This window comes from Oncorhynchus mykiss, unplaced genomic scaffold (genome assembly GCF_013265735.2).
Source record: "Oncorhynchus mykiss isolate Arlee unplaced genomic scaffold, USDA_OmykA_1.1 un_scaffold_87, whole genome shotgun sequence".
In the NCBI taxonomy this organism is placed as follows: Eukaryota; Metazoa; Chordata; class Actinopteri; order Salmoniformes; family Salmonidae; genus Oncorhynchus; species Oncorhynchus mykiss.
In genome coordinates, this window is record NW_023493659.1 from 2,250,372 (window position 1) to 2,266,832 (window position 16,461).

Sequence of the window (16,461 nt, forward strand, 5' to 3'; positions counted from 1 at the left end):
TGCAGTTGGCCTGGCTATCTGGTTACTACCATCTATCACCAGGCTGATTTATGGAGAACAGGTGCAGTTGGCCTGGCTATCTGGTTACTACCATCTATCACCAGGCTGATTTATGGAGAACAGGTGCAGTTGGCCTGGCTATCTGGTTACTACCATCTATCACCAGGCTGATTTATGGAGAACAGGTGCAGTTGGCCTGGCTATCTAGTTACTACCATCTATCACCAGGCTGATTTATGGAGTACAGGTGCAGTTGGCCTGGCTATCTGGTTACTACCATCTATCACCAGGCTGATTTATGGAGTACAGGTGCAGTTGGCCTGGCTATCTGGTTACTACCATCTATCACCAGGCTGATTTATGGAGAACAGGTGCAGTTGGCCTGGCTATCTGGTTACTACCATCTATCACCAGGCTGATTTATGGAGAACAGGTGCAGTTGGCCTGGCTATCTGGTTACTACCATCTATCACCAGGCTGATTTATGGAGTGCAGGTGCAGTTGGCCTGGCTATCTGGTTACTACCATCTATCACCAGGATGATTTATGGAGTACAGGTGCAGTTGAACTGGCTATCTGGTTACTACCATCTATCACCAGGCTGATTTATGGAGTGCAGGTGCAGTTGGCCTGGCTATCTGGTTACTACCATCTATCACCAGGCTGATTTATGGAGTACAGGTGCAGTTGGCCTGGCTATCTGGTTACTACCATCTATCACCAGGCTGATTTATGGAGAACAGGTGCAGTTGGCCTGGCTATCTGGTTACTACCATCTATCACCAGGCTGATTTATGGAGTACAGGTGCAGTTGGCCTGGCTATCTGGTTACTACCATCTATCACCAGGCTGATTTATGGAGTACAGGTGCAGTTGGCCTGGCTATCTGGTTACTACCATCTATCACCAGGCTGATTTATGGAGAACAGGTGCAGTTGGCCTGGCTATCTGGTTACTACCATCTATCACCAGGCTGATTTATGGAGTACAGGTGCAGTTGGCCTGGCTATCTGGTTACTACCATCTATCACCAGGCTGATTTATGGAGAACAGGTGCAGTTGGCCTGGCTATCTGGTTACTACCATCTATCACCAGGCTGATTTATGGAGTACAGGTGCAGTTGGCCTGGCTATCTGGTTACTACCATCTATCACCAGGCTGATTTATGGAGTGCAGGTGCAGTTGGCCTGGCTATCTGGTTACTACCATCTATCACCAGGCTGATTTATGGAGAACAGGTGCAGTTGGCCTGGCTATCTGGTTACTACCATCTATCACCAGGCTGATTTATGGAGAACAGGTGCAGTTGGCCTGGCTATCTGGTTACTACCATCTATCACCAGGCTGATTTATGGAGTACAGGTGCAGTTGGCCTGGCTATCTGGTTACTACCATCTATCACCAGGGTGATTTATGGAGTACAGGTGCAGTTGGCCTGGTGAGGTGTGTGATCATATTTTCTCTCCCGTCCAAATCGACATCCTGTCAGCTGTGAGAGTTTTGTATTAGTGGTTCACAGAGTAAGCAAATCAAGGGCCTCCCCTCTCTTTCTCTCCCAATCTCTCCCACCCTCAATCTCTCCCAATTTGCCCCCCCCCATCTATCTCTCATTCTCTCTCTTCCTCCATCGCTCTCTCACTCCTTCCACCTCGCTCACAGTTCATCTCCCTCTCTCCGTCTCTCTCTCCTCCGACCTCGTAAAATAAGTTCCCTCTCTACACTCGTCTACCTGCCACTACTTTGTTTCTCAATGCATTACCACACAAATCTATCTCCTGGTTTACACCTGGTTACTACCATCTATCACCTGGTCTACACCTGGTTACTACCATATATCACCTGGTTTACACCTGGTTACTACCATCTATCTCCTGGTTTACACCAGGTTACTACCATCTATCACCTGGTTTACACCCGGTTACTACCATCTATCACCTGGTTTACACCCGGTTACTACCATCTATCACCTGGTTTACACCAGGTTACTACCATCTATCACCTGGTTTACACCAGGTTACTACCATCTATCACCTGGTTTACACCAGGTTACTACCATCTATCACCTGGTTTACACCAGGTTACTACCATCTATCACCTGGTTTACACCTGGTTACTACCATCTATCACCTGGTTTACAACAGGTTACTACCATCTATATCCTGGTTTACACCAGGTTACTACCATCTATCACCAGGTTACTACCATCTATCACCTGGTTTACACCAGGTTACTACCATCTATCTCCTGGTTTACACCAGGTTACTACCATCTATCACCTGGTCTACACCTGGTTACTACCATATATCACCTGGTTTACACCTGGTTACTACCATCTATCTCCTGGTTTACACCAGGTTACTACCATCTATCACCTGGTTTACACCTGGTTACTACCATCTATCACCTGGTTTACACCCGGTTACTACCATCTATCACCAGGTTACTATCATCTATCACCTGGTTACTACCATCTATCACCAGGTTTACACCAGGTTACTACCATCTATCACCAGGTTACTACCATCTATCACCTGGTTAACACCAGGTTACTACCATCTATCACCAGGTTTACTACCATTAATTTCCTGGTTTACACCAGGTTACTACCATCTTTCTCCTGGTATACACCTGGTTACTACCATCTATCTCCTTGTTTACACCAGGTTACTACCATCTATCACCAGGTTACTACCATCCATCATCTAGTTTACACCAGGTTACTACCATCTATCTCCTGGTTTACACCTGGTTACTACCATCTATCACCTGGTTTACACCAGGTTACTACCATATATCACCTGGTTTACACCAGGTTACTACCATTAATTTCCTGGTTTACACCAGGTTACTACCATATATCACCTGGTTTACACCAGGTTACTACCATCTATCTGGTTACTACCATCTATCCCCTGGTTTACACCTGGTTACTACCATCTATCCCCTGGTTTACACCAGGTTAATACCATTTATCACCTGGTTTACACCAGGTTACTACCATATATCACCTGGTTTACACCAGGTTACTACCATCTATCTCCTGGTATACACCTGGTTACTACCATCTATCTCCTGGTTTACACCAGGTTACCTCCATCTATCTCCTGCTTTACACCTGCTTACTACCATCTATCACCTGGTTTACACCAGGTTACCTCTATCGATCTCCTGCTTTACACCAGGTTACTACCATCTATCTGGTTACTACCATCTATATGGTTACTACCATCTATAACCTGGTTTACACCAGGTTATTACCATCTATCTCCTGGTTTATACCTGGTTACTACCATCTATCACCTGGTTAACACCAGGTTACTACCATCTATCTCCTGCTTTACACCTGGTTACTACCATCTATCACCTGGTTTACACCAGGTTACCTCCATCTATCACCTGGTTTACACCAGGTTACTACCATCTATCTCCTGCTTTACACCTAGTTACTACCATATATCTCCTGGTTTACACCAGGTTACTACCATCTATCACCAGGTTACTACCATCTATCTCCTGGTTTACACCAGGTTACTACCATCTATCACCAGGTTATTACCATCTATCTGGTTACTACCATCTATATGGTTACTACCATATATCTCCTGGTTTACACCAGGTTACTACCATCTATCTCCTGCTTTACACCTAGTTACTACCATATATCTCCTGGTTTACACCAGGTTACTACCATCTATCACCAGGTTACTACCATCTATCTCCTGGTTTACACCAGGTTACTACCATCTATCACCAGGTTATTACCATCTATCTGGTTACTACCATCTATCTCCTGGTTTACACCAGGTTACTACCATCTATCACCAGGTTACTACCATCTATCTCCAGGTTTACACCAGGTTACTACCATCTATCTCCAGGTTTACACCAGGTTACTACCATCTATCACCAGGTTACTACCATCTATCTGGTTACTACCATCTATATGGTTGCTACCATATATCCCCTGATTTACACCAGGTTACTACCATCTATCACCAGGTTACTATCATCTATCATCTGGTTACTACCATCTATCATCTGGTTACTACCATCTATCTCCTGGTTTACACCAGGTTAATACCATCTATAACCTGGTTTACACCAGGTTACTACCAGCTACCTCCTGGTTTACACCAGGTTACCTCCATCTATCTCCTGCTTTACACCTGGTTACTACCATCTATCACCTGGTTTACACCAGGTTACCTCCATCGATCTCCTGCTTTACACCAGGTTACTACCATCTATCTGGTTACTACCATCTATATGGTTACTACCATCTATAACCTGGTTTACACCAGGTTATTACCATCTATCTCCTGGTTTATACCTGGTTACTACCATCTATCACCTGGTTTACACCAGGTTACTACCATCTATCTCCTGCTTTACACCTGGTTACTACCATCTATCACCTGGTTTACACCAGGTTACCTCCATCTATCACCTGGTTTACACCAGGTTACTACCATCTATCTCCTGCTTTACACCTAGTTACTACCATATATCTCCTGGTTTACACCAGGTTACTACCATCTATCACCAGGTTACTACCATCTATCTCCTGGTTTACACCAGGTTACTACCATCTATCACCAGGTTATTACCATCTATCTGGTTACTACCATCTATATGGTTACTACCATATATCTCCTGGTTTACACCAGGTTACTACCATCTATCTCCTGCTTTACACCTAGTTACTACCATATATCTCCTGGTTTACACCAGGTTACTACCATCTATCACCAGGTTACTACCATCTATCTCCTGGTTTACACCAGGTTACTACCATCTATCACCAGGTTATTACCATCTATCTGGTTACTACCATCTATCTCCTGGTTTACACCAGGTTACTACCATCTATCACCAGGTTACTACCATCTATCTCCAGGTTTACACCAGGTTACTACCATCTATCTCCAGGTTTACACCAGGTTACTACCATCTATCACCAGGTTACTACCATCTATCTGGTTACTACCATCTATATGGTTACTACCATATATCTCCTGGTTTACACCAGGTTACTATCATCTATCACCAGGTTACTATCATCTATCATCTGGTTACTACCATCTATCATCTGGTTACTACCATCTATCTCCTGGTTTACACCAGGTTAATACCATCTATAACCTGGTTTACACCAGGTTACTACCAGCTACCTCCTGGTTTACACCAGGTTACCTCCATCTATCTCCTGCTTTACACCTGGTTACTACCATCTATCACCTGGTTTACACCAGGTTACCTCCATCGATCTCCTGCTTTACACCAGGTTACTACCATCTATCTGGTTACTACCATCTATATGGTTACTACCATCTATAACCTGGTTTACACCAGGTTATTACCATCTATCTCCTGGTTTATACCTGGTTACTACCATCTATCACCTGGTTTACACCAGGTTACTACCATCTATCTCCTGCTTTACACCTGGTTACTACCATCTATCACCTGGTTTACACCAGGTTACCTCCATCTATCACCTGGTTTACACCAGGTTACTACCATCTATCTCCTGCTTTACACCTAGTTACTACCATATATCTCCTGGTTTACACCAGGTTACTACCATCTATCACCAGGTTACTACCATCTATCTCCTGGTTTACACCAGGTTACTACCATCTATCACCAGGTTATTACCATCTATCTGGTTACTACCATCTATCTCCTGGTTTACACCAGGTTACTACCATCTATCACCAGGTTACTACCATCTATCTCCAGGTTTACACCAGGTTACTACCATCTATCTCCAGGTTTACACCAGGTTACTACCATCTATCACCAGGTTACTACCATCTATCTGGTTACTACCATCTATATGGTTACTACCATATATCTCCTGGTTTACACCAGGTTACTACCATCTATCACCAGGTTACTATCATCTATCATCTGGTTACTACCATCTATCATCTGGTTACTACCATCTATCTCCTGGTTTACACCAGGTTAATACCATCTATAACCTGGTTTACACCAGGTTACTACCAGCTACCTCCTGGTTTACACCAGGTTACTACCATATATCACCTGGTTTACACCTGGTTACTACCATCTATCTCCTGGTTTACACCAGGTTACTACCATCTATCTCCTGGTTTACACCAGTTTGTGTTACTACTTAATCAGAACAGTTTTCATCTGTGCTAACGTAATAGCAAAATGGTTTTCTAATGATCAATCAGCCTTTTAAAATTATAAACTTGGATTAGCTAACACAACGTGCCATTGGAACACAGGAGTGATGGTTGCTGATAATGGGCCTCTGTACGCCTATGTAGATATTCCATAAAAAATCAGCCGTTTCCAGCTACAACAGTCATTTACAACATTAACAATGTCTACACTGTATTTCTGATCAATTTGATTTTATTTTAATGAACAAAAAATGTTGCTTTTCTTTGAACAACAAGGATAGTGACCCCAAACTTTTGAATGTTAGTATATATCTGTGCGTGTGTTTGTGTGTGTGTGTGTGTGTGTGTCTGTCTAGGTACATGGTTGTGAATGTTTCCTGTCCAGTGGTCCATTAGCAGGTTCTCTGATAACCCTGGTTTCCCCCCAGACACACTATAAATACTCACCACTTAGGGGCCTACGGGGCTATGCGTGCACACAGACACACAGACAAACAGACACACAGACAAACAGACAGATCTCGTTTACATTTCTTCCCAGCGTTATGTTCTGTAGCATTTCCGGCTGTTCAAAATTGTCCCAGTTCAGAGGTGTGTGTGTAACGTATATTCTGGGATTCTAATGGAGTGCCAGATATAGGGGAGGTAATGAGGAGGGTAATGGAGTGCCAGATATTGGGGAGGTAATGAGGAGGGTAATGGAGTGCCAGATATTGGGGAGGTAATGAGGAGGGTAATGGAGTGCCAGATATTGGGGAGGTAATGAGGAGGGTAATGGAGTGCCAGATATTGGGGAGGTAATGAGGAGGGTAATGGAGTGCCAGATATTGGGGAGGTAATGAGGAGGGTAATGGAGTCCAGATATAGGGGAGGTAATGAGGAGGGCAATGGAGTCCAGATATAGGGGAGGTAAAGAGGAGGGTAATGGAGTCCAGATGTAGGGGAGGTAATGGAGTCCAGATATAGGGGAGGTAATGAGGAGGGTAATGGAGTCCAGATGTAGGGGAGGTAATGGAGTCCAGATATAGGGGAGGTAATGAGGAGGATAATGGAGTCCAGATGTAGGGGAGGTAATGGAGTCCAGATATAGGGGAGGTAATGAGGAGGGTAATGGAGTCCAGATGTCGGGGAAGAAATGTAGTCCAGATATATGGGAGGTAATGGAGTCCAGATATAGGGGAGGTAATGAGGAGGGTAATGGAGTCCAGATATAGGGGAGGTAATGAGGGAGATAATGGAGTCCAGATATATGGGGAGGTAATGGAGTCCAGATATAGGTGAGGTAATGAGGGAGGTAATAGGGTCCAGATATAGGGGAGGTAATGAGTGTGGTAATGGAGTCCAGATATAGGGGAGTTAATGGATTCCAGGTATAGGGGAGGCAATGGAGTCCAGATATAGGGGAGGTAATGGAGTCCAGATATAGGGGAGGCAATGGAGTCCAGATATAGGGGAGATAATGGAGTTCCAGATATAGGGGAGGTAATGTATTCTAGGTATAGGGGAGGTAATGAGTGGGGTAATGGAGTCCAGATATAGGGGAGGTACTGAAGGAGATAATGGAGTCCAGATATAGGGGAGGTAATGGATTAAAGGTATAGGGGTGGTAATGGAGTCCAGATATAGGGGAGGTAGAGGAGTCCAGATATAGGGGGGTAATGGATTCCAGGTATAGGGGAGGTAATGGAGTCCAGATATAGGGGAGGTATTGAATGAGATAATGGAGTCCAGATATAGGGGAGGTAATGGATTCCAGGTATAGGGGAGGTAATGGAGTCCAGGTATAGGGGAGGTAATGGAGTCCAGATATAGGGGAGGTATTGAAGGAGATAATGGAGTAGCTAGATGAGACAATCACATATCTCAGTAGTTAGTATATTCAGATAGCTAGGTGGACAACCACATATCACAGTAGTTAGTATATTCAGATAGCTAGGTGAGACAACCACATATCACAGTAGTTAGTATATTCAGATAGCTAGGTGAGACAACCACATATCACAGTAGTTAGTATATTCAGATAGCTAGGTGAGACAACCACATATCACAGTAGTTAGTATATTCAGATAGCTAGGTGAGACAACCACATATCACAGTAGTTAGTATATTCAGATAGCTAGGTGAGACAACCACATATCACAGTAGTTAGTATATTCAGATAGCTAGGTGGGACAACCACATATCACAGTAGTTAGTATATTCAGATAGTTAGGTGAGACAACCACATATCACAGTAGTTAGTATATTCAGATAGTTAGGTGAGACAACCACATATCACAGTAGTTAGTATATTCAGATAGCTAGGTAGGACAACCACATATCCCAGTAGTTAGTATATTCAGATAGCTAGGTGGACAACCGCACATCACAGTAGTTAGTATATTCAGATAGCTAAGTGGACAACCACATATCACAGTAGTTAGTATATTAATCTTCAGATAGCTAGGTGGACAACCACATATCACAGTAGTTAGTATATTCATCTTCAGATAGCTAGGTGGACAACCACATATCACAGTAGTTAGTATATTCAGATAGCTAGGTGAGACAACCACATATCACAGTAGTTAGTATATTCAGATAGCTAGGTGAGACAACCACATATCACAGTAGTTAGTATAATCAGATAGCTAGGTGAGACAACCACATATCACAGTAGTTAGTATATTCAGATAGCTAGTTGGGACAACCACATATAACAGTAGTTAGTATATTCAGATAGCTAGGTGAGACAACCACATATCACAGTAGTTAGTATAATCAGATAGCTAGGTGAGACAACCACATATCACAGTAGTTAGTATATTCAGATAGCTAGTTGGGACAACCACATATAACAGTAGTTAGTATATTCAGATAGCTAGGTGAGACAACCAAATATCACAGTAGTTAGTATATTCATCTTCAGATAGCTAGGTGAGACAACCACATATCACAGTAGTTAGTATATTCATCTTCAGATAGCTAGGTGAGACAACCACATATCACAGTAGTTAGTATATTCATCTTCAGATAGCTAGGTGAGACAACCATATATCACAGTAGTTAGTATATTCAGATAGCTAGGTGAGACAACCACATATCACAGTAGTTAGTATATTCAGATAGCTAGGTGAGACAACCAAATATCACAGTAGTTAGTATATTCATCTTCAGATAGCTAGGTGAGACAACCATATATCACAGTAGTTAGTATATTCAGATAGCTAGGTGAGACAACCACATATCACAGTAGTTAGTATATTCAGATATCTAGGTGGACAACCACATATCACAGTAGTTAGTATATTCATATAGCTAGGTGAGACAACCACATATCACAGTAGTTAGTATATTCAGATAGCTAGGTGAGACAACTAAACATTGAATCAACTACAGAGTATTTATCAGCAAATTCAGTAATAAAAGAAAAGAGTGCACCGTAAGAGTTATTTTTAAGATACCTTCTTCAAAGAGCTTTCAGATGTTTTGGACAGATGAAAGATGGACTTCGTTGTCCTGATTTTGTGCGTAAGCAGGACAGAGAAGGGTTTGGACTTTGCTGATTGGACTGGGCTGATTGGGACGCCAGGACAGAGAAGAGCTTGGACTGGGCTGATTGGACTGGGCTGATTGGGATGCCAGGACAGAGAAGAGTTTGGACTGGGCTGATTGGGATGCCAGGACAGAGAAGAGCTTGGACTGGGTTGATTGGACTGGGCTGATTGGGATGCCAGGACAGAGATTTGCTTGGACTGGGCTGATTGGGATGCCAGGACAGAGAAGAGTTTGGACTGGGCTGATTGGGATGCCAGGACAGAGAAGAGCTTGGACTGGGCTGATTGGACTGGGCTGATTGGGATGCCAGGACAGAGAAGAGTTTGGACTGGGCTGATTGGGATGCCAGGACAGAGAAGAGTTTGGACTGGGCTGATTGGGATGCCAGGACAGAGAAGAGCTTGGACTGGGCTGATTGGACTGGGCTGATTGGGATGCCAGGACAGAGAAGAGTTTGGACTGGGCTGATTGGGATGCCAGGACAGAGAAGAGCTTGGACTGGGCTGATTGGACTGGGCTGATTGGGATGCCAGGACAGAGAAGGGCTTGGACTGGGCTGATTGGGATGCCAGGACAGAGAAGAGTTTGGACTGGGCTGATTGGGATGCCAGGACAGAGAAGAGCTTGGACTGGGCTGATTGGACTGGGCTGATTGGGATGCCAGGACAGAGAAGAGTTTGAACTGGGCTGATTGGGATGCCAGGACAGAGAAGAGCTTGGACTGGGCTGATTGGACTGGGCTGATTGGGATGCCAGGACAGAGAAGAGTTTGGACTGGGCTGATTGGGATGCCAGGACAGAGAAGAGCTTGGACTGGGCTGATTGGACTGGGCTGATTGGGATGCCAGGACAGAGAAGGGCTTGGACTGGGCTGATTGGGATGCCAGGACAGAGAAGAGTTTGGACTGGGCTGATTGGGATGCCAGGACAGAGAAGAGCTTGGACTGGGCTGATTGGACTGGGCTGATTGGGATGCCAGGACAGAGAAGAGTTTGAACTGGGCTGATTGGGATGCCAGGACAGAGAAGGGCTTGGACTGGGCTGATTGGGATGCCAGGACAGAGAAGAGTTTGAACTGGGTTGATTGGGATGCCAGGACAGAGAAGAGTTTGGACTGGGCTGATTGGGATGCCAGGACAGAGAAGGGCTTGGACTGGGCTGATTGGGATGCCAGGACAGAGAAGAGCTTGGACTGGGCTGATTGGACTGGGCTGATTGGGATGCCAGGACAGAGAAGAGTTTGAACTGGGCTGATTGGGATGCCAGGACAGAGAAGGGCTTGGACTGGGCTGATTGGGATGCCAGGACAGAGAAGAGCTTGGACTGGGCTGATTGGACTGGGCTGATTGGGATGCCAGGACAGAGAAGGGCTTGGACTGGGCTGATTGGGATGCCAGGACAGAGAAGAGTTTGGACTGGGCTGATTGGGATGCCAGGACAGAGAAGAGCTTGGACTGGGCTGATTGGACTGGGCTGATTGGGATGCCAGGACAGAGAAGAGTTTGAACTGGGCTGATTGGGATGCCAGGACAGAGAAGGGCTTGGACTGGGCTGATTGGGATGCCAGGACAGAGAAGAGTTTGAACTGGGTTGATTGGGATGCCAGGACAGAGAAGAGTTTGGACTGGGCTGATTGGGATGCCAGGACAGAGAAGAGCTTGGACTTTGCTGATTGGACTGGGCTGATTGGGACGCCAGGACAGAGAAGAGCTTGGACTGGGCTGATTGGACTGGGCTGATTGGGATGCCAGGACAGAGAAGAGTTTGGACTGGGCTGATTGGGATGCCAGGACAGAGAAGAGCTTGGACTGGGTTGATTGGACTGGGCTGATTGGGATGCCAGGACAGAGATTTGCTTGGACTGGGCTGATTGGGATGCCAGGACAGAGAAGAGTTTGGACTGGGCTGATTGGGATGCCAGGACAGAGAAGAGCTTGGACTGGGCTGATTGGACTGGGCTGATTGGGATGCCAGGACAGAGAAGAGTTTGGACTGGGCTGATTGGGATGCCAGGACAGAGAAGAGCTTGGACTGGGCTGATTGGACTGGGCTGATTGGGATGCCAGGACAGAGAAGAGTTTGGACTGGGCTGATTGGGATGCCAGGACAGAGAAGAGCTTGGACTGGGCTGATTGGACTGGGCTGATTGGGATGCCAGGACAGAGAAGGGCTTGGACTGGGCTGATTGGGATGCCAGGACAGAGAAGAGTTTGGACTGGGCTGATTGGGATGCCAGGACAGAGAAGAGCTTGGACTGGGCTGATTGGACTGGGCTGATTGGGATGCCAGGACAGAGAAGAGTTTGAACTGGGCTGATTGGGATGCCAGGACAGAGAAGGGCTTGGACTGGGCTGATTGGGATGCCAGGACAGAGAAGGGCTTGGACTGGGCTGATTGGGATGCCAGGACAGAGAAGAGTTTGGACTGGGCTGATTGGGATGCCAGGACAGAGAAGAGCTTGGACTGGGCTGATTGGACTGGGCTGATTGGGATGCCAGGACAGAGAAGAGTTTGAACTGGGCTGATTGGGATGCCAGGACAGAGAAGGGCTTGGACTGGGCTGATTGGGATGCCAGGACAGAGAAGAGTTTAAACTGGGTTGATTGGGATGCCTGGACAGAGAAGAGTTTGAACTGGGCTGATTGGGATGCCAGGACAGAGAAGGGCTTGGACTGGGCTGATTGGGATGCCAGGACAGAGAAGAGTTTGGACTGGGCTGATTGGGATGCCAGGACAGAGAAGAGTTTGAACTGGGTTGATTGGGATGCCAGGACAGAGAAGAGTTTGGACTGGGCTGATTGGGATGCCAGGACAGAGAAGAGCTTGGACTGGGCTGATTGGACTGGGCTGATTGGGATGCCAGGACAGAGAAGAGTTTGGACTGGGCTGATTGGGATGCCAGGACAGAGAAGAGCTTGGACTGGGCTGATTGGACTGGTCTGATTGGGATGCCAGGACAGAGAAGAGCTTGGACTGGGCTGATTGGACTGGGCTGATTGGGATGCCAGGACAGAGAAGGGCTTGGACTGGGCTGATTGGGATGCCAGGACAGAGAAGAGTTTGGACTGGGCTGATTGGGATGCCAGGACAGAGAAGAGCTTGGACTGGGCTGATTGGACTGGGCTGATTGGGATGCCAGGACAGAGAAGAGTTTGAACTGGGCTGATTGGGATGCCAGGACAGAGAAGGGCTTGGACTGGGCTGATTGGGATGCCAGGACAGAGAAGAGCTTGGACTGGGCTGATTGGACTGGGCTGATTGGGATGCCAGGACAGAGAAGAGCTTGGACTGGGCTGATTGGACTGGGCTGATTGGGATGCCAGGACAGAGAAGAGTTTGAACTGGGCTGATTGGGATGCCAGGACAGAGAAGGGCTTGGACTGGGCTGATTGGGATGCCAGGACAGAGAAGAGTTTGAACTGGGTTGATTGGGATGCCAGGACAGAGAAGAGTTTGGACTGGGCTGATTGGGATGCCAGGACAGAGAAGAGTTTGAACTGGGCTGATTGGGATGCCAGGACAGAGAAGGGCTTGGACTGGGCTGATTGGGATGCCAGGACAGAGAAGAGCTTGGACTGGGCTGATTGGGATGCCAGGACAGAGAAGAGTTTGAACTGGGCTGATTGGGATGCCAGGACAGAGAAGGGCTTGGACTGGGCTGATTGGGATGCCAGGACAGAGAAGAGTTTGAACTGGGTTGATTGGGATGCCAGGACAGAGAAGAGTTTGGACTGGGCTGATTGGGATGCCAGGACAGAGAAGAGTTTGAACTGGGCTGATTGGGATGCCAGGACAGAGAAGGGCTTGGACTGGGCTGATTGGGATGCCAGGACAGAGAAGAGTTTGGACTGGGCTGATTGGGATGCCAGGACAGAGAAGAGTTTGAACTGGGTTGATTGGGATGCCAGGACAGAGAAGAGTTTGGACTGGGCTGATTGGGATGCCAGGACAGAGAAGAGCTTGGACTGGGCTGATTGGGATGCCAGAACAGAGAAGAGCTTGGACTGGGCTGATTGGGATGCCAGGACAGAGAAGAGTTTGAACTGGGCTGATTGGGATGCCAGGACAGAGAAGGGCTTGGACTGGGCTGATTGGGATGCCAGGACAGAGAAGGGTTTGGACTGGGCTGATTGGGATGCCAGGACAGAGAAGAGTTTGGACTGGGCTGATTGGGATGCCAGGACAGAGAAGAGCTTGAACTGGGCTGATTGGCCTGGGCTGATTGGGATCTGCCCTCCCGTAGAGGTGGGAGGGCCTAGAGACCAGAGGTTTGAGCATAGCCTGAAGGTAGGAAGGGGCAGGTCCTCTTTCTGCTCTGTAGGTAAGCACCAAGGGTCTTGAAGATTATGTGAGCTTCGACTGGAAGCCAATGGATTGTGTGGAGGAGTGGGGTGACATGAGAGAACTTGGGAAGGTTGACAACCAGGCGGGCTGCAGCATTCTGGATCAGTTTGACGGCACAAGCAGGGGAACTCAGTCAAACGAAAGTTGCAGTAGTCTAAACAGGAAATGACGAATGCCTGGAGTAGGACCTGCTCCACTTCCTGTGTGAGGTTGGGTCGTACTCTACGGATGTTCCTCTTCCTGTGTGAGGTAGGTTCGTTCTCTACGGATGCTGTAGAGCTCAAACCTGCAGGAACGAGTCACTGATTTGATGTTTGCAGAGAACGACAGGATGTTGTCCAGGATTACACAAAGGTTCTTTTACACTCTGGGAAGGGCTACACCATTAAGTAGTCAACCGGGATAGAGGTCATGGAGCTAGCAGGCCTTCCCCAGGAGAAACAACACCTCTGTTTCGTTGAGGGCAACATTAGGCTGAGATGAACTGAGCCTTTCTGACCACAGATCAGATGTTCCAAGCGCTGCAAGAGACCAGAAGTTCCACCTGGGTTGTTTGGCGCAGGGTGCACTAAATTAGAAGGGTTGCGGCCAACATAGCGGAGGTAATCTGTAAAACCTACATTGAGAGGAGCGAACAGGTAGAGAAAACATACATATTGTTGACGAAGCTACAAAAGAGCGAAATGAGAATCTGTAAATAACTAGGTAAGATAATCAAGTGACAGAGTGGTGTGAAGCCCTCCTTCCTTTCCTTGAATAACAAGGTAAGATAATCAAGTGACCGAGTGGTGTGAAGCCCTCCTACCCTTCCTTGGATATCAAAGTAAGATAATCAAGTGACAGAGTGGTGTGAAGTCCTCCTACCTTTCCTTGAATAACTAGGTAAGATATTCAAGTGACAGAGTGGTGTGAAGCCCTCCTACCTTTCCTTGAAAAACTTGGCAGACCGTCTTGGTGACAACACCACCGCTTGACAGCTTGTAGCTGCTGCTGAGAAAACAGCAGAGACTGAAGATCAATAACACTAAATGCCGAGCAGAGGTGAAAGACACACCTCCCAGCAGCACTGACTGATGATTGGCTGGCAGAGGTGAAAGACACACCTCCCAGCAGCACTGACTGCTGATTGGCTGGCATTAGTGAAAGACACACCTCCCAGCAGCACTGACTGCTGATTGGCTGGCAGAAGTGAAAGACACACCTCCCAGCAGCACTGACTGCTGATTGGCTGGCAGAGGTGAAAGACACACCTCCCAGCAGCACTGACTGCTGATTGGCTGGCAGAGGTGAAAGACACACCTCCCAGCAGCACTGACTGCTGATTGGCTGGCAGAGGTGAAAGACACACCTCCCAGCACTGACTGGGTGGTAGCCTGCTAGTAACAGAGACTATAGTTCAGGGTAGGGTGCTGGGCGGAGGCTGGCTAGTGGTGACTATTTACAGGTCTGCTGGCCTTGAGACAGAGTGTTTTTCAGTCTCTCTGTCCAAGCTTTGATGCACCTGTACTGTCTCTTCCTTCTAGATAGGGCTATTTCTATTGTTATTAGCTTAGCATGCTAATAGGTATATTTTCATTGTCATTAGCTTAGCGTGCTAATAGGTATAATTCCATTGTTATTAGCTTAGCGTGCTAATAGGTATAATTCCATTGTTATTAGCTTAGCGTGCAAAGAGGTACATTTTCATTGTTATTAGCTTAGCATGCTAATAGGTATATTTTAATTGTTATTAGCTTAGCGTGCTAATAGGTATAATGCCATTGTTATTAGCTTAGCGTACAAATAGGTACATTTTCATTGTTAGTAGCTTAGCGTGCTAATAGGTACATTTCCATTGTGTGCCAATAGACAGCCTAGAGGCTGGCTAGCATTGGTTAAGATAGAACAATGATTGTTCCCTGCCATTGGTCAACTCTTTAACCCAGCATTGGTTACAATGGTGACTCAGTGACTCACTACTGTAATGGTCCAGGTTACATAGTGGGGTGTGTGCGTGTGTGTGTGTGTTTATGAACTAGTTCCCTCTGCTGAGGTGGAGGGATGCGGAACACTTAAAGTGTCATAGCCAATCACAGAAGATGCCACAACGACTCAGTTCCTTTGTCCATGTTCTAGGCTTCATCTCAGGTTCTCTTTCTGGTGTGTCCATGTTCTAGGCTTCATCTCAGGTTCTCTTTCTGGTGTGTCCATGTTCTAGGCTTCATCTCAGGTTCTCTTTCTGGTGTGTCCATGTTCTAAGCTTCATCTCAGGTTCTCTTTCTGGTGTGTCCATGTTCTAGGCTTCATCTCAGGTTCTCTTTCTGGTGTGTCCATGTTCTAGGCTTCATCTCAGGTTCTCTTTTTGGTGTGTCCATGTTCTAAGCTTCATCTCAGGTTCTCTTTCTGGTGTGTCCATGTTCTAGGCTTCATCTCAGGTTCTCT

General features: G+C 46.6%; 1 protein-coding gene across 1 annotated transcript in view; it reads right to left on the reverse strand.

The window, feature by feature from the left end:
- The window catches only part of LOC110512130 (2-hydroxyacylsphingosine 1-beta-galactosyltransferase), a 200,695-nt gene extending 185,669 nt beyond the window's left edge, over positions 1-15,026 (reverse strand). The window contains exon 1 of the mRNA XM_036971969.1: positions 14,964-15,026. The gene's annotated coding sequence lies outside the window, so the exon portion shown is untranslated. The remainder of the gene's footprint in view (positions 1-14,963) is intronic.
- Positions 15,027-16,461: the final 1,435 nt, after the last annotated feature.